Source organism: Eptatretus burgeri, chromosome 3 (genome assembly GCF_056783735.1).
Source record: "Eptatretus burgeri isolate ZD-2024b chromosome 3, Ebu_testis_v1, whole genome shotgun sequence".
NCBI lineage: Eukaryota > Metazoa > Chordata > Myxini > Myxiniformes > Myxinidae > Eptatretus > Eptatretus burgeri.
This window is the reverse complement of record NC_140963.1, coordinates 134,861,543-134,881,562: the sequence shown is the minus strand read 5'-3', so window position 1 is coordinate 134,881,562 and position 20,020 is coordinate 134,861,543. Positions and strand designations below refer to the sequence as shown.

The window sequence follows — 20,020 nt, the reverse complement described above, 5'->3', positions numbered from 1 at the left end:
CATTCCTTTCCACCAGCGAAGATGTCCAATCCATGCTTGTTGTACCTCTGAAGTACCACTTGGGAGTGAGGGTGATATTATGAAAGCTTGGCTGGGAAACTAATTTCGGCACATTTTAGGCCTACCGCCTGATGGAAGATCACTAAAGTTCTTTCCATGCCAACCGCCAACCTATAGGTACCTAGCCCTTTCCACATCACTTCTTCAGTCCCCAACTTGCCGCCTCTCTCGATACTCCCCCATAGCTTTGCTTTTGGGAATTTCCATTCAGTATTTCTCACAGCATTTCATTCTGGTTTTACATTCGATGATCCATAGATCAGTCATTTCAGTTTCACTTTTCGACATCATTTTCACTTTGGGATATCGGTTTCGATTCGTCATCGCAACTTGTGATGCAATGCAAATGGTGCATAAAAAACGTCGTTACAATTTTTTTTCGGGGGAATCTTTTTAGATTTTCTAAAGGTTGTAGAGGGGTCTAGGGTGGCTAAAGGGTCTTAAAAGGTCACAAAGGGGTCGGAAATGTTTATAGGGTCGAAGGGTCTTAAATGGGTCTAAATGTATAAAGGGGTTTAAGAGAAAAAGAGCAAACATAGTCTGAAGTGTCCAAATGGTCTGAAATTGGGCGAAGGTTCTCAAAAGGTCTATGAAAAGTGTCAAAAGGGTCGAAGATGGTCTATATGTCTCAAAAGGGTTCAAATGGGTATTTAAGGAACTTAGGGTATTCACAGGGTGTGAAGGAGTGAAGCTGTTGTAAATAAATTACCTCATGTTAGTAAATAAATAAACTCTGGAGTACAACATGGTAATAATGGGCCAAATTATCTCCTCATGACTGTTTAAACTGCCCATTTAGGTGCATCGTGGTTAAAAATCTGATTGTAGAAAGTTTTGTCATGAATTAACTTTGGCAGCTCAAAGCTATATGGTCAAAAGCAAAAAATCATTTCACTTTCATATGTGTATATATGTATATATATATATATATATATATATATATATATATATATATATATATATATATATATATATATATATATATATTGTCGCGGATTCGCGCCCGCCGGCGTGCTGACGGCCACGTAACTCGAATCGCGGCACGTCGCCCACCGGACGGACAATCCAGTCGTGACCCTCTCGGACTAACGCCGGAAACCAGTCACGGGTGGACCTTTCGGTCTCACCGCGATCGAGCCAATCGGCCCCCGCGTGGGATAGGGTTGCTCGCCAAATTCGACCTACCTAAGTACCCACACGGAGGGTAGACCGGGCGATCGCACCTCGCCGCAGGTCGACTTCGGACACGGGCCACTTAAGCGACCCGTTCCGTACTATCGGGATAACCGAGCGGTGTTATTCGTCGGCCTCGACGGTTCGATTAATTATCGGGCGTCTTAGCCCAGGACCAACCCTTTACGTGAAGCAAGATGGGGATTCAATGAAAGAAATGACGAAGCGAAGCGGGAAAACAGTTCAACATAAAGCACATTTATTTCACGATGAACGGAAAGCACACATATACAATTACACCAAAAGCAAATGTAAAAGAAGAAGAAACACAATATTACACAAAAAGCAAATATAAAAGAAGAAGACAATGCAGAGCTATCCGACTACCGAGCACACGGCAACACTTATACAATTTGACTTCACAGACGGCGCCGACAACACATATACCCAAAGCAAAAGAAAAGAACAAAAGAAAAGAATATATACATATATATATGTATATATATATATATATATGTATATATGTATATATGTATAAGTAGGGTAAGAATACTGATTCTGGCTCACTTTTCCCCATGTAAATGAATGGGGGATTTTCAGCGATTCATATTTTTTTCCCTAAAAATAAATCCCCTTTTTATCCCAAGGTATATTTATTTGTCTCCCATTTTAACCTGGAGGTTGAACCTCATTGAATTGAACACCTGGGGGTTGAACAGCTCACTCATTGAACCTATAAAGATTTGTTCATTCTCAAATTCCTTCAATAGTTTAATTTTCTTTGCACAATAATCCCCATCTAAAATATTGATAAACAAAACATTTGAATCTTTATATTTTTTAAGATACCCCATTTGTGCCATTACGAAATGATAAACTTCTCTTAATGCTCTTGTTTGACCACCTCCTGAGCCACAGGTTATTTTTTGTTAAGCCCCGCCCACTTTTCCTAAGCTCCGCCTACTTTTGCCAAGCCCCGCCCACTCTTACATCATTTCCAGTTCATCTCTGACTCACAAAGAAATCACTAGAAAATTACAGGATGTTATGGTTTTGAAAAATTTCCCAATGAAGGCTTGCCTAGGCTTGCCCAGGGAATTTCCAAAGGAAACCACACCCACCAGTCTTTCTCTATAAAAGCTTCAAACCCAGGCTCCATTTTAAACATTTGTTTTTGCTGGCAATGGTGTTCTGTGTGCTTGTCTCGAACTGTCTGTCTTCTGTGGAACTAAACCTTCAAGTTGATGAACTGGATTCAAACCTCTTATCTATTGAGGTAAGATTTTTTATTTTCCTATTTTCAAATTTTGATTGAAGCATACTCATTTAATAATTAAATAACTTAATTAATACATTATTATTTTCTCTCACAGGAAATTGTGTCTGAAATACGAAATGAAAATACTGCTTTTGCTACAACTTGGGGCGAAATTGTTGGCTTGGTTGAAGACCTTATGAGCGACCAAGACCCACAGAACGAGTTCGTCCTTGATGACCCAACCAAAGAGTTATACCTTGGAGACCAGCAAAATCCTGAAAAAGAGTTTTACAGCAATAGTACTCATTGTGAGTTATCAAGACAATACCCACTGAACAAGTTATACCTTGATGAGCCAGAATACAAGTTTTACCTTGGAGACTCACAAATTTTGAAAAAATCAAGAAATGAGTTCTGCCTTGATGGTTTAAATAACTACCTTGGAGACTCAGGAAAAGGGTTCTGCCAAGATGGTTCTAAATATGAGGCCTACCTTGGAGACTCACAAATTTTGTAAAAATCAGTAAATGAGTTCTGCCTTGATGGTTTAAATAACTACCTTGGAGACTCAGGAAAAGGGTTCTGCCAAGATGGTTCTAAATATGGGGCCTACCTTGGAGACTCACAAATTTTGAAAAAATCAGTAAATGAGTTCTGCCTTGATGGTTTAAATAACTACCTTGGAGACTCAGGAAAAGGGTTCTGCCAAGATGGTTCTAAATATGGGTCCTACCTTGGAGACTCACAAATTTTGAAAAAATCAGTAAATGAGTTATCCTTAAGAGACTTTGTAAGTTGGTTTTACTTTGAATACTTGAAATGTGGGTTCTGGATTGATAACTCACAATGTGATACATATCTTGGAAACTCAACGGGAATGTGGTTATACCTTGAAGACTTGGAAAGTTGGGTTTATGTTGGACACTTGAAACTTTTTTGGGGGCTTTTATTTATTTATTTATTTATTTATTATTATTATTATTTTATTTATTTATATTTTGGAGACTTTTGGAGTTGCTATCACTCTTTAGGATCTAAACCTATTGATGTAGTTCTTTGTCGGATGGTGCTTGATGGGAGCAAGATCAAGAAAGTTCTGGGAAGAAAGTGCAGGCTTACTCCCCCTTTCTACGTCATCAAACCTGAAAGCCTTAAAAGACAGAATTGGAAGAAGAAAAAAAAAACGTAAAAATATATATATATAGGTGGAAATCTCATTTTGAAAAAGACATTGTGTTGGGCGAGGATTGAGTTGGGGTTGAGATTTTGAATGTGAGGGTTGGGGTTGAGATTTTGAATGTGAGGGTTGGGACACACACACATACACATCAACAAACAAAAGTTAAGCCTTGACTATTCAGTTGAGGATTCTGTGTTTGGGGTTCACAGATGTAAGAACGTCCACCCCTTGACACACATTATATACTGTTATACACCTCGGACTTGGCCCTCGAGTGTCCACAAAGGTGTATTATCTGCTTAGTTTTGTCTTTTGTAATTCCTGTGAATAAAATGAACCTAAAATCTCTTCCCTTCCAAATCATATATTTTATAAGTCCAAGGAACTGTATCTATTACATCAACAATTTTAAAAAGTTCTTTCGTCCATCGTTCAGTAAAACCCTTTTCAAAATGAGATTTCCACCTATATATTCTTACGATATCACCAACTTTGAACTTAGGTTTTCTGACATTAATCTCTTTTTCATATTTTAATTTTGTAAATGTTTCTGATGGCTTCATATTCGTTGACGTGTGAATCGTGTCATTATACTTATCCACAATATCCTGAATAAAAGATAACCATTGTTGTGAACCGAGTTGTGTGAATTTTTTATATAGTCTCTCTTTTAAGGTACGATTAAAACGTTCAACAACAACTGCCTTCCCTTCATTAAAGGTACTGTATAATGTAATACTGTTATTTTTTAGAAAATTCATAAATGTCTTGTTATAAAACTCTCTACCCTCATCAGTCCACAATTTCTTAGGTTTTCTCTTACTTTTATTAAATATCTGTTGAAAAGCTAACATAAGAGTATTACCTGTTTTGTTTTTTAAAGGGACAACCCACACATATCTACTCCTCAAATCAATAACGGTTAAAGCATACTTGTACCCCTTATCATTATTAAGTTCAATCAAATCAGCAGACCAGATATAATCAACTTCCTTGGAATAAACTTTCCTTCTCTGAAACTTTGTGAATATTGGTTTATGTAATTCATCAGCTAATTGCTCTTCAGTCTTAATGGCATCATTAGAGCCTATAAGTTTTTTGAATTTCCAAGTCCAAGTTTCAATTTAGCACTAATCATCTTCTTCACGATGAACCTATCAACTTTTTCTCTCAAGGTTGGATTTTGTATCAGAGACAAATTATACAACATTTCTCTATCGGCTTCATGCTTTTCTTCCAACGTTGTGGTATTCCCATAATCAATATCGTGTCTCATGCACACTTCATCAACTCTATTGATTGGTTTACTCCAGGATTTAGGATTGTCTGCCTCATCTAATCTTTTATTCAAGTTTGTGCCTGGACCACAGAAAGAATAACCTGGAAGATGTAATTCCCCTGGTATTCCAGTAGTTGTAAATTTACTTCCTGATAAAAACTTTTGTATATCTCCTCCGAGTTTGTGTTTGGAGATAAATTGATTTTTTTGAACCACACACCGAACATATACCTTTTTGTATAACCCTGTTATTTTTACTTTTAATATATGAAATATTTTTAGTATTAGTTTTCTTTTTACATTTGAGACAATAACTCATTTATTTATGAGAAAAATTTCTGCAGAGTGCAAAAACCTTTTTAGTTTCCAACATGCACATTTGAATCTTAATTTTTAAAACATAAAGAATCCTTAGAAATGCCTTCACTCTCTCCTCCATTTATTTAAGAAAAAACTTGAATTAAAATGAATAGCTTGACGATGCTAATAGTTTTGTTGAAAGTATTGCAAATAGACTTGTTAATTCTTTGTATTCCTCCTTGGTGGGTTGAGTTATTTTCTGTAATACCTCTATTCTTTTTTGAATCTCACTGGTTTCCATACTATAATATTTATTTATTCTCTCTCTTTCCTCCCTCTCTCTCTTCTCTCTTTCCTCCCTCTCTCTATTCTCTCTTTCCTCCTTCTCTCTCTTCTCCTTTTCCTCCTTCTCTTTCGACTCTCTTTCCTCCCTCTCTCTATTCTCTCTTTCCTCCTTCTCTCTCTCCTCCTTCTCCTTTTCCTCCTCTTCCCTCTCTTCTTCAACTCCTTCCTCATCCCTTACTATACTTGAATCGTTTACACCCCATAGAATATTATACATATATTCATCAGGATTTCTTGTTATTCCTGTATCCAAAATAATTTTTTTTACAACAGGAAACCAATAAAATTTCTTTTGAATTTCTAAAAGAGCCTTACCTTTTCTTAACCTTATAATTTTTTCATTATTTAACATTCTAATTAAATCTAAAGTTGTCGGTTTATCAACATCAGCATAATGCCAATCTTTTATTGAAAATACCTCATTCTTATGTTGTAGAACATATTTATTAAAATACCGAATACCCTTTTCTTGAAGGTATGCTTGGACACAGAAATGATAATTTTCTTGAAGCCTTCTTGCTGTCATTTATGTATTAGAAATATATGTTAGAATAATATTATGACACGAAACACCTCCCCATCTTCCCATAGTTAAATCATTTTGTATTTCCTTACTTATTAGATATAATCCTGTTTTTTCTGTTTTCATGAGATAAACAAGGGCAAAACCATTATTATATTTACCCTTATTAAATTCTTTTATTTGTTGTTTACTAATCGTGGCTCCACAAAACTCATTCTCGATACCAAGTGGATAATATTCTTCCTTACGAGACTGATTTAATTGTTCCAGGTCTTCGAGGTTAATTTTAAATGACCAATTATACCCTAAATCATTCATATCATACCCCCATTGTTCTATTCTCATACAAACGATACGCCCTTCTTTATAAAAATTTATTTTAATTCGAACTGTGAATTCTGTATGACCTGGAGATAATATCAACACTTCTGTATCTTTAGAATACACAGCCGTTTTATTTAAGTATATATATTGTGATAAATCGCTTAATCTCACCAAGTCATTCGCGTCAGTCGGGCTTGGATAATTTTTAATTTATAAGCATTTTTCATGTTAATATTTTTGTTTATATTATATTTATGTCGTTCAGCCTGTGCCTTTGTGTAATAATTTGATAAATCAATATCCAGTTCTTGAGATACACCAAAGATAGAACCATCTTTACCAACATAAGTCATTTATATTAGATTAAAAATAATATCATAAAATTTTTTATTTTTGTTGAGTTGAAATAACACATATAGACATAATTGACCACAACACTTGGAATTTAATTCTTGGACTTGAAATGTTTGATAAACACCATTCTGTAAGAATTTTATGACTTCAACAGGTGGTGGAAGACCAAAACTATCAAAATAATATTTGTCTTGACTATTAAAAATACAAACCCAATGAGAACCGTTCCCATCATTATCTTCTAAGTTCATAATAATATTCTTTGTATGTTTCGACACATTTGTTAATTCATCTCTCATACAAATAACCACATTATGAATTTTTAATTTCTTACAATATTTGGCAAGTTGTAAATTTGATGTTGTATTCTTTCCAAATTCTTTCAACCACTCATCAATGCTCATTTATTTATTAGAAAGATATAATCCATTACCTCTTTTTGTTAATTTTACACCTGCTTGTGCTATAGAAGAAAGCATGTCTCCAACTAACAATCTCGCTTTATCAGGCAGACCTTCAAGTTTTTCAGCAAAATCTACAATTACACCACTTCCACTAATTTGTTTCTCCAACTCTTTGTTATGTCTTTCCAATTCTTTTTGAGCCTGGAGTTGAGCCTTCCTTTCGTTGGCAGTTTTGACCGCTGTTGAAATACCACCCGTCAATGCTCCAACCGCACTTAAACCAGCAAATAAAGGAATTAGAAATGGGAGAAATCCTCCACTCGTCTCTCTTATTGAATATTTTTTCAACATTGGTTTTGTCATTTTAATTTTAAGTGAGCCAGTGTCATTCAAGATTTTAACCTGTTCTCTTGTGAGCAAAACATCAATTCTTACTGCTCCTTTTCTCTGAATTGTATTAACGTTAATCGTACAAGGCTTTTGATTTTGAACACAAGATGATAGTTTTTGAAGATTGATTTGATTAACATATACCCCAGTTGGTACTTTGCCACTCATTTATTTAACAAAAAAATTATGTGAGACTAATCATCACACCATTATCTGTATTAATCTGCAATTCTGTTTCTTCCAAAAGCAAACAATATGTATCAACTTCTTCACTCTCTCCTCTTTCAATGTATAGGGAAGTATCCACTCGATTAGACTTTATAGTTTCTTTTTGAGCGCTCAGGTCAAACGTATAGATTGTATACAAACTTTTAAATGCTGTCATATCCAAAATAGGTTCTTTATTTCCATTACTTTCACACACCTTTTGGTAAGACTTGTATGCTTCAGCAAAATCATTTTTTCCCAATTAATTTCCAATCTATCTCGTGGATAAAATGTTCCATCTAGAGAAACGCGAAGTTGTTTCACCTTAGCATTATCACTCAATGCATTATTCTTATCAGTCGCAGTATCACCATCTGGCTTTTTAAAAATCATCCACAGATATCGTGGCTTTCCTTCCAGAACACCCAAATTCCACGTGTAAGTAGTTTGATTGAGTTTAACGTGTTGACATCTTCTTTTGAGGTATGATACACTGAGTGGTTTCTTTGAGTTAAGTCTTCGATTCAACATCTCTTCTGTTTTAAGATTAGGAGTATATTCACTGATATACCAACTCATCTCCTCAATTACAAATTTATTCTGATCACCAAAAGCATTACCAACACCAAAAAGCAATCTATTTTCATTATCATTCCTTTGTAGTTGAAATCTAATTTTAAGACCATACAGAACTTTATCATAATCACAAAATCCAAATATACCTTTAAGAGGAACTGCCACAGTAAAACTATTTTCTGCTTTTGTATCATCATTATACATTCCTTTCCTTTGAATATATCCAGGGTCTGTGTTTGTTCCCGTTGACATATCAGGAATAAAACCTTCGACAGACCCCTTTCCCATTCTATCACTGAATGTATAGAGTGTAAATTTCATCATTTCAGATACAGCAGAGACATAATCAACCGCTTCAACTTCTTGTGTTCCAATATACAATCGCACACTATCAAACATTTTCCAGAAGAAATCATTTACAAGTGTAGCGTTTGTGTTATTCCCAGCCTTAGTGAATTTAAATTTACACAACAAGAAACTTTCGGAGAGATTCAAATAGGTTTGTTGATTATTTATTTCAAAACTTTTTGTACCATTTGTATTCCAGTCTGTTCCAGTTATTGCATTTACCTTGAAGTAATCTTCTTTTTTAGTGGAGTTTGAGATAATAATAGTATCATCCAAATCATAGATACTATCAATTGCTTCCATACTTGTATTTATTTAGGAAAAAAGATGTTAAAACTTTTGAAACCCTGATCCAAGTATTTGAATTATTTTCTGTCGTTCTTGAGGGGACAACTGAGTTTTACCTTTCTTAATTTCTTTTATTGCTTGTAATTTATGAGATTCTTTCTGAGCATCTTTTATACTCTTTACAGCACCTGCTACATTTCCCACAGCAGAAGCAGTTGAACCAATTAGGTCTTTATGTTTAAGAATAGTTGAACCAATACCCATGAGAGTATCAATTATCCCATCTCCTCTAAATTGATGCCCAACACCCCTTTGTCTCTTAGGTTTATAGTATCCTCTACCAAGATACATACCTTCACCCTTGTAGTACGGGGAAAGGAACATCCCATCCCCTGTAATTATTTTATATTTTCCCAACTCGTGCTTCCTCACAATAACCATCGTATTTATTTATTGAAAAACTTCACGTAGGTGAATTCTGATGGATATAACTTCTCCATTAAAAGAAATCACACGATTATCTTGGTCGGTTATCCTAAAATTTACTCTGTGTATGGTTTTTCCTGACACAGGTAGATAAACCAAATTTTTAGGCTCCATATTGAATTTATAACCAATTGGGGTTGAGTATGCGCTGAATGAAAATATTGTATTTGTTTTTAATCCATCATTATAAGCACCATCAATCAAATCACAGTGAATTAACACCGAATTTATTCCTGAGGATATTTGAATGACATTATCACTGTAAAACGTCCCATTAGTTTCAATCTTTTTGAGGAGAAACCTAATAACTCTCTAAATGAATTATCAATTGTGAAATCAACCTTGTAGTTATTTTTAACTTTAATCGTTGATTTTGAAGTATGTTTTTGAATGTTTATAACAATATTTTTTGGTTCATCACCCTGTTCTTTCATAAGACGAGCAATTTCGGAAGATATTTGAGAAATCTCGTATGCTCCGGGTGAGACTGTTATCGTTTTGTATCCACTTCCCGGATTATAACTAAACTTGTCATTTTTCTCGGTTATATTAAATAAGGTATTATAAGTCTCCATGGACAATAAAGATGCCTCATATTCTTTTGTTGTGTCAAGTTGTAGTGGGTATGGGAATGAAGATGTGTGGTCGCTTGTTGTGAAATTAAAACTCAGGATTGTGCTTCTCATCTTATTTAATATGAGATAAAATGTCTTTATATTGAGATTTATTAATTATTTTCATGTTCATCAACTGGTCTAAAATGGCTGATGCTTCATTAAAACAATTGTTATTTCCAGCCTTCTTACTGCCGAACAACAATAACAGTCTATTAACTAATTGCGATGGGTCATTTGGAAGAAAACTAATACCTGAACCAAGGATACTTAAAGCCTGAATAATGTGTTTCTCCTTCTCATTCTTCCTACTTTTACCAGAAAGAATAACCTTATAATTTAGAGTGTTCAGCAAATCAATATATACTCTATCATCATTATTTTCCATATCTAATGGTTTATCAATATACTTTGATTCATCCCTCACAGTTGAACCTTGTCTTCCATCTTTTGTGAGAAGAAACATTAATCTCGGAGTTAGTTTAACAGGGGTTGAGCAGAACTTAAGAACCTTAATTCATCATTAAATATCAATACCTTTTCTTGAACAAGATGAAATATTGCTGGTTGTTCTGTTGGAATGAGTCCTGCTTTGGTTTTTGAATCCGCTGAATATTCATTGTTTTGAACAGCATTCACAATATAATCAGGGGGTTGATTAATCTCTTCCAGTTGTTGAAATAAACCTTCATCATCATATTCTAATTCTCCTAAATGCTCTAATTCTTCCTCCGTCATTTGACTGAAATCTTTTAACATTTGAAGCTTTCTAGGAGTATATTCTACTGTGGGAACTGTGGAAACATCTTTCATTTTTTCTTGGGAAGTTTTTAAAAGTGGTTTAAAAAATTTCTCTTGTTTTTTTTTCAAATGCTTCTTCGCCCGTTAGTTTCTGTCTGCGTTTCTTCTTTATGTCTTCCTGTTGTTTTACAACTTTTGAAACCAACTCTTGATGTTCCTTAAATCTTCTTGCTCTTTCTTTTGTATCCATTTATTTATTGTAAAATATCATTTAATGAATTGTAAAGATCAACAGGGAAATTTTCCTTTTCTTCATCATTCAAGTAGATGTGTTCAAATAAATCCTTTTCTTTAAATATTTCATCAAATTCTTTATTAACATTAATGCGAGTTGTAATTTCTTCTTCACTAATCCTTGCATCTCTGCTTTTCATACGTTTGTGTTGAGTTTCTTCATCAACATCAAAACCGAATGATAAAATCTTCACTCCGCTCAGATATTTAATAATTTGTCTTGTTCCTTCTGGATTAGTTTCTAATATCCCAACACCACCAGATTTTAGTTTCTTTAACTCACTCTTACAATGTGAATATTTTGTTGTACCAAGAGAAACCTCCTCAAATATTTGTCCTTCATTCCTCAATCGCATATGTTCCTCCACTGAAATATAGTGATAATCTTCACCTTTTACTTCTCCAGGTCTTATTGCTCTAGTTGTTGTTGATACAATGCGTATCACGGGGTGTTTTTTAAGTAAATTTACAATATTCTCATTTGTACTACACAAGAACCTTGATTTATGAAAGTTTTTTCCAGAAGCAGATTTACCCACAAGATTTATAATAATAGTTGTCATTTATATATGTAATTGTTTATAAAACAAAAAATATATCCCTTAATATCTCATCTTGTTTCACAACAATATATTTATATTTTTCAGTCGTGTGCTTCATATAATCCTCAAATTTCTTTTTACTACATAATGTAGAACAATTATCTCTCCAAAAATTATTGATATCTATTGAATTTAACTTGAATAAAATAAAAGTATTAGCATTGTTTCTGATGGAACGACGAGGAAGTTGAAAGTACGATTGACTAAGATAAATACAATTACAAGAAGAATGTCTCCCTCTTGTGTAGTAGCTGTCCATTACCGTTTGGTTTCTCTCATTAACACAATCATCAAAGATAACGAGGTTCTTTTTGATTTATCCAAATCTTGGGGAGACGGTATATCATCCGTATTATCACTAAGAATACAAGTTATAAGATTTGATTTCTTTTTACATCTCTGTGTATCACAAAATAGTTGAATTATATCTTCAATGTTATAATCATTTAGGTTTTTTTGACGTTTAAATAAACCTATTATATCTTCTTTTTGAAGACCAGCATTAAAACCTTGTGAGAGTAGTTGATACTCTGGTTGAAAACTCGACTTTGTGAAAATTATTAAATTATCATAATCTAAAAAGTTGGGAGTGAGGAGCATTTTTAAAAGTAAGCAGGTTTTTCCACATCCACTTGAACCAACTATGAGACATCTTAATGAATTTGGGAGATTTTTATGGTTGTTAAATTTTATCTTATTTTCCCAAATAGGTAAAAAATCATTCATTTATATATTTGAAAAACAGGTTATTTAATTTATTATTGGCTTTTTTAGAAACTCTATATTTTATCCTAAGTTCAGGTTTAATTTCAAGATAATCCATTATTTTATTTATACAATATCTTGTGTTGATATTTCCCTGAAAATTACATCCATGAATAATATACAACAACAATCCTTTGAACATTTCTCTTATACATTCAGTTTCTTCCCTTGTAAGGAAAGGTGTGTTATCATCCTCATACTTTACATTCATTTCTCTAATCAATCTTGTAAAGTAATTCATTTTTGGTGTAAATCTAAAAGAATTATTTTCCTTTTTATATTTTTTATTATCATTAATTAGAAGATAATCACAGAATATACATTGTTTATAGGCTTTTGACTCTGTGTTTAATCCCCGTCTTTCACACGCAGGACAATTCTCAAATTTGTCATATGGAGAATCAGGAAAGTCTAGCATATTTATAAAGTAAAACTTTACTTAAACTGAAATTCATCTATACTTTCAGTTGTATATTACCATCGATATCGATATACTTTTTTTCATTATCAGATTCAACGACAACATTTTTTATATTGAAGGTAATTTTAAAATTATCGTTAACTACTATTGAACGAAATGTCATTTCACCTGATATATTAACATCCTTTATTTCATCAAGATTTACATCTTTAGGGTTGTTGAAAAAAATACAAATTTCTCCTTGCATATTACAGATGGTCTTATCTTTTCTTTCTAAAGCTTCATCCATAAGGTTTTTGTTCTTTGATACTTTTTCTTGTTTCATTGCTTTTTCTAGTTTTGAATATATTACTAGAAGGAGAGGAGAAACTTTTGTTAGAGATACTTTAATTGATGTTCTACGAGGTATACTAAAAGCCCTTCCACTGAAGGAAATTGAAGAACTCATATTATTTACCATAATAGTTTTTATCCAATAGTTGTTATATTTATCTTTGTTCAATTTTACATCCTTGACATATTTCTCAATATCTTTAACAGATGAAGAGATTGATTGAAACTTGTCTTTTGTGTCTTGAAACATTGTATTTATTAAGTGAAAAAGTTGGAGGATAAAATGTTTTTAAGCACAGATTCACCTATAAATTAAACGAAATTTTCATCAAGAAAATTTTAGTTTAAGCAAAGTTTTATTCTATAAATATGGTGAATACAACGTACTGCGATGTTTGTAATCACGAATTTAAACATTATAGAAAACACCTCCGAACCAACAAACACACATTTAATCTATTTCATCAAATATCTCCTCTTGAGTTGGAAAGAAAACATTGTGATATCTGTTCAAAGGATGTTTTGAAGAGTAGTTATAATCAACATCTTCAATCACAAAAACACAAGAAAAATGAGTTTAAAGTAAAGGGAGACTATTATATTAAAAACACTGATGAGGCATTTAAAGGGCATATAAAAATAAGGATTTTTCAATTTGGAGAACCCGGTCCATCATCAATAGCTGAATCAATTGAAATAGTGAAACCCGATGTTGAAAAATTTATTAAAAAGACATTAAAAGAAATGAAAACTTTAAAGTTTTATATGGGAGTGAAAATGAATATGAAAAGACAAGATGAAGAACAAACTCCTTATATGAGAACAGATCTTCATTTTATAACATCATTTCAAGATTTTTTGAATAGTGGGGTTTATGAAGAACTATCAAGACAAGAGGAGGATGTTGATAATACAGTGGTAGGAAGTGGATTCAATATTAAAAAAATCATCTTTTTAGATATACACATTCTAAAATCAAACCCTCTTAAAGCTTCTTCTTATATTGAATTACCAAAAGAAATAAAACTAAAGAAGGCAGTTGTTAATATTAAGAACAATGATAATAAATGTTTTCTCTGGTCTGTTCTTGCTCACTTGCATCCACCAAAATGTAATTCAGAAAGAGTAAAACAATATATGAAATATGAGAATACCTTAGACATTAAAGATTTTAAATTCCCAATGCCACTAACAGATATTCCTAAATTTGAGAAAAAGAATAATCTTTCCATTAATGTATATGGATTAACGGATACAAACAAAGTTCAAATATTAAAAATTTCAAACAACTATAAAAATGAAGAAACACACATTGACCTTTTATATTTTAGTGTTGGAAAGAATTCACATTACACATACATCAATAATTTATCAAGATTAATCTCTTCTCAGGTATTCAGAACAGCAAACAAAATATATCCTTGTAAGCGATGTCTTAATTCATTTCATACAAAAGAACGATTAGAACAACATTCAAAATATTGTAGTAATCATAAATCAGCTGTAATTACAATGCCTAAACCTGGTGAAAAGATTTATTTTGAAGATTATAATAAATCTATCATGCACCCATTTGTGATATACGCTGATTTTGAATGTATCCTTAAAAAGATAAATACTGCTTCTCCTAATCCAAAAGAACCATATACAAATAAATATCAAAAACATATTCCTTGTGGTTTCTGTTATTATATCAAATCATCTGTTGGAGAAAAGTATAACAAACTTGAACATTATCGTGGAAAAAATGCTTCACAAGAGTTTGTAAAACGATTAGAAAAGGATTGTATAAGACTCACTAAATTAATGAAAGAAACAAATGAACCGATGAAATTAACCAAAGAAGAAAAATTAGAATTTAGAATGAACAATATCTGTCATATTTGTGAGGGGAAATTAAGGAGTCTAAAGTTAGAGACCATTGTCATCTTACTGGTAAATATAGAGGTCCCGCTCATTCCTGTTGTAATCTTAATTATAAATTACCTTCTTTTATTCCAGTCTTTCTTCACAACAGCGCCAACTATGATACACATCTATTTATAAATGAACTTTCAAAAACACCAGGGAATATTTCTGCTATAACAAACACAAGTCAAAAGTATATTTCATTTTCAAAAATGATATTCACAAAACCTTTAACTCGTATTAGGTTTTTAGATTCTTACAAGTTTATGGGAACACCACTAGCCTACCTCGCATCAAATCTAAGCTCCACGGACTCTTTTCCAAATCTTAATTCATTCTTTCCAAAAGAGGAAATTCTCACAAAAGAGGAAATTCAGATTAAAGAGAGAATTCAAAGTAAAGAGGAAACTCTAATTAATGAAGAAATTCTAACTGAAGATGAAATTCTAATTATAAAGAAAATTCGAACTAAAGAGGAAATTCAGATTAAAGATGAAATTCTGATTAAAGAAGGAATTCTTACGAGAGAGGAAATTCAAACAAGGAATGAAATTCAAAGTAAAGAGAAAATTCTTACAAGTAAGGGAATTTATCCTTATGATTATATGGATTCATTTATGAGATTTAAAGAAACACAACTTCCTTCAAAAGAAAGTTTCTATAATAACCTTTATGAAGAAGAGATAAGTGATAAGGAATATAAACACGCACAAGAAATATGGAAAATATTTAAGATAAAGAACCTTGGAGAATATCACGATTTATATCTAAAAACAGATGTTTTATTGTTAGCTGATGTGTTTGAAGCTTTTAGATCACTCTGTCATAATAAAAATTGTTATGGATTAGATCCTGCCCACTATTTCACAGCTCCTGGTTTAGCTTGGAGTGCAATGTTGAAAATGACAAAACAAGATATAGATTTAATCAGTGATGTGGATATGCTTTTGATGATTGAGAAGTCCAAGAGAGGTGGAATATCACAAGTATGTTCAAAAAGATATGCTAAAGCAAATAATAAATATCTTCCAAATTATGATAGTGAAAAAGATAGTAATTATTTGATGTATTTTGATGCTAATAATTTGTATGGATGGGCAATGTCTCAATCTCTGCCTTATGGTAAATTAGAGTGGGTGGAAGAAAAGGATAATGAAAAGGCTTTGATGAATATTGTTATTTCTTCTCAAGAGGAATTGAATGACGAAGAAGAAGGTTATTATTTTGAAGTTGATTTGAGGTACCCGAGTGATCTTCATAATAAGCATAAAGATCTTCCTTTTGCATGTGAGAAAGAAACTCCAAAGAAAGAATGGTTAAGTGATTATCATAAAAGTTTTAATATTAAAGGTAAATCAACAGAAAAGTTATTAACAACATTCTATGATAAAGAGGGATATGTTTTGCATCAGAGAAGCTTAAAACAGTTTTTGAGAGAAGGATTGAGAGTAGCTAAAATTCATAGAGTTTTAAAATTTAAACAAAGTCCTTGGGTGAAAAAGTATATTCAATTCAATACAGATATGAGAGCAAATACAAAAGTAAAATTTGAAGGGGACTTTTATAAATTAATGAATAATGCTGTATTTGGAAAGACTATGGAAAATGTTAGAAACAGGCAAAACATTAGATTCGCAACATCTTGGAAAGAAGCTTCGAGATTGATAAATAAACCAAGTTTTGAGAGAGAAGAGGTTTTTTCAGAGAACTTTTCTGCAATTCATATGAAAAAGGAAAGTATTGTAATGGATAAACCAATTTATATTGGAACAGCAGTTCTTGATTTATCAAAGATATTGATGTATGATTATTTGTATAATGACTTAAAGAAAGAGTATGGTGAAAATGTTTCATTGTTGTATATGGATACTGATAGTTTTATCCTAGATATAAAAACTGATGATGTTTATCAAGATATGAAGAAAAATATTGGAGTATATGATACAAGTAATTTCAGCAAGAAGAGTGAGTTATTTTCCAAAAAGAATGAAAAGGTTATTGGTAAGTTTAAGGATGAGTTGGGTGGAAAAGTAATGAGTGAGTTTATTGGATTGAGAGCAAAGGCATATGCTTATAAGTATGGTGAACAGATTGATAAGAGGTTAAAGGGAATAAAGAAATATGTAATAAAGAAATCAATAACTTTTAGAAATTATTATAATTGTTTGATGAATAAGAAAGAAGAATATAGGAAAATGAATACAATAAGAAGTTATAAACATAACATATATAGTGAAGAAGTAAATAAAAAGGCATTAGGAGCCTTTGATGATAAGAGATTTATTTTAGATAATGGAATAGATTGTGTTCCATATGGATATTGTATGATAGAGTGTATAAAATAGATTATGTTTTAACGATGGGAAGATGAGTTAGGGTTTTTAAGGGCTACACTTGTGGTTTTTCACAATATATAAATGGTTAAACCAAGTATTAATCAAACTAAAGAGTGGAGAAAATCTCAGTCTTGGTATATAAATGGAAAACATAATGAATGTGAAAAATATCAAATAAGTCTTATTGAAAAAATAACTAAAACAAAGGTAAATAAAACAAATAAGCGAATTAATTTAAAAACTAGTAAGTTAGAGGATGTAAAGAAAAAAATGAATATCCTTGAATGGACTGAAAACTTTGATGGTTATCAATTGAACAATGAAAAAACAATTTACTATAATCTCAAAATGATATGTGGCTCAGGAGGTGGTCAGATGAGAGCATTAAGAGAAGTTTATCATTTCGTAATGGCACAAATGGGGTATCTTAAAAAATATAAAGATTCAAATGTTTTGTTTGTCAATATTTTAGATGGGGATTATTGTGCAAAGAAAATTAAACTATTGAAGGAATTTGAGAATGAACAAATCTTTATAGGTTCAATGAGTGAGCTGTTCAACCACCAGGTGTTCAATTCAATGAGGTTCAACCTCCAGGTTAAAAGGGGAGACAAATAAATATACCTTGGGATAAAAAGGGGATTTATTTTTAGGGAAAAAAATATGAATCGCTGAAAATCCCCCATTCATTTACATGGGGAAAAGTGAGCCAGAATCAGTATTCTTACCCTACTTGTATATATATATATATATATATATATATACATATGTATACATATATACATATATATATATATATATATATATATATATATATATATATATATATATATATATAGTTATATATATAGTTATATATATATATATATATATATATATATATATATATATATATATATATATATATATATATATATATATATATATATATATATATATATATATATATATATATATATATATATATATATATATATATATATATATATATATATATATATATATATATATATATATATATATATATATATATATATATATATATATATATATATATATATATATATATATATATATATATATATATATATATATATATATATATATATATATATATATATATATATATATATATATATATATATATATATATATATATATATATATATATATATATATATATATATATATATATATATATATATATATATATATATATATATATATATATATATATATATATATATATATATATATATATATATATATATATATATATATATATATATATATATATATATATATATATATATATATATATATATATATATATATATATATATATATATATATATATATATATATATATATATATATATATATATATATATATATATATATATATATATATATATATATATATATATATATATATATATATATATATATATATATATATATATATATATATATATATATATATATATATATATATATATATATATATATATATATATATATATATATATATATATATATATATATATATATATCTACTGCAAACGGGACGAGGAAGGTGGCACGGGTCGCTTTTCACTGAGTTGATGATGTTTATTTGTTTTTATTTTCACCAGAAATAACAAGAAGAGGGATCCGGGACGATTCGACGTGATGGTGTGGGATCGGGCGTGGGGAAAAACACAGACAATTCCAATGAATATACAGTTCTCAATCTCTCTGAGGCGCCAAGCACACGCACACACACACACACACACACACACACACACACACACACACACACACACACACACACACACACACACAAAACGTAGCTATCTCTGGTGGTCAGGCTGGACCGTGGTGTGGACGCAACTGTCCCTGGATCGGCGGCGGACGAGCCGGCCTTGCTCTCGCCAGGGGGGGGGGGGGCAGGAGAAACCGCGGTGCTGTCGACCTCCTGGTCCTGGCCCAAGTCCGCCCACAGCCACCAGGGAACCAGCTCCCGCGCCAAGCCGCGAGCATTAGAGGGAGGCGGGTCCGCCCGCTGCCCGACCCCGTACTCCGAGTCAGCAGGACCCCAGAGCCAACCGAGGCGAGGCACGAGGCTCGGCAAGGCTCCCAGACACGATCAAGAGCACGATCAACTCAGCACAGCAACCAGGACGCTCTCTGCCGCCACAGGTTCCACAGCAAAAAAACACGAGCGTTCTGGTTGTAATCTTCTTCTTCTTCTTTTTCGACCCCCAAACAGAACCTTTTTATCCTTCGTCCTCGTCACTCCCAATCGAGTCGTTTATTGGCCCACCGCCATCGCCTTCCGCCAATCGTGATCACAGGGCGGAGCCATCCGTTGCACTGTCCTGTGACGTCACGGCCAGTCTTCAGAGAATACCAAAAGGGGTTTACGCAGACACACTTACCCTCTCCCGTGTCCCTATCTAATTACGTGACAATTATCATCTCCCCCCTTGAAGAAATGAACATTTACTAGACAACTTGTCACCACTGAAT

General features: G+C 32.0%; 2 long non-coding RNA genes across 3 annotated transcripts in view; one reads left to right on the top strand and one right to left on the bottom strand.

The window, feature by feature from the left end:
* LOC147031039 (uncharacterized) overlaps positions 1–20,020 on the bottom strand; it is a 150,340-nt gene that overhangs the window by 80,860 nt on the left and 49,460 nt on the right. The gene's annotated exons all lie outside the window — the stretch shown is intronic.
* On the top strand, positions 1,797–4,307 carry LOC147031040 (uncharacterized). The gene is made up of 2 exons (XR_015056639.1): positions 1,797–2,509; positions 2,607–4,307. It is a non-coding gene; the product is annotated as an uncharacterized LOC147031040 (long non-coding RNA).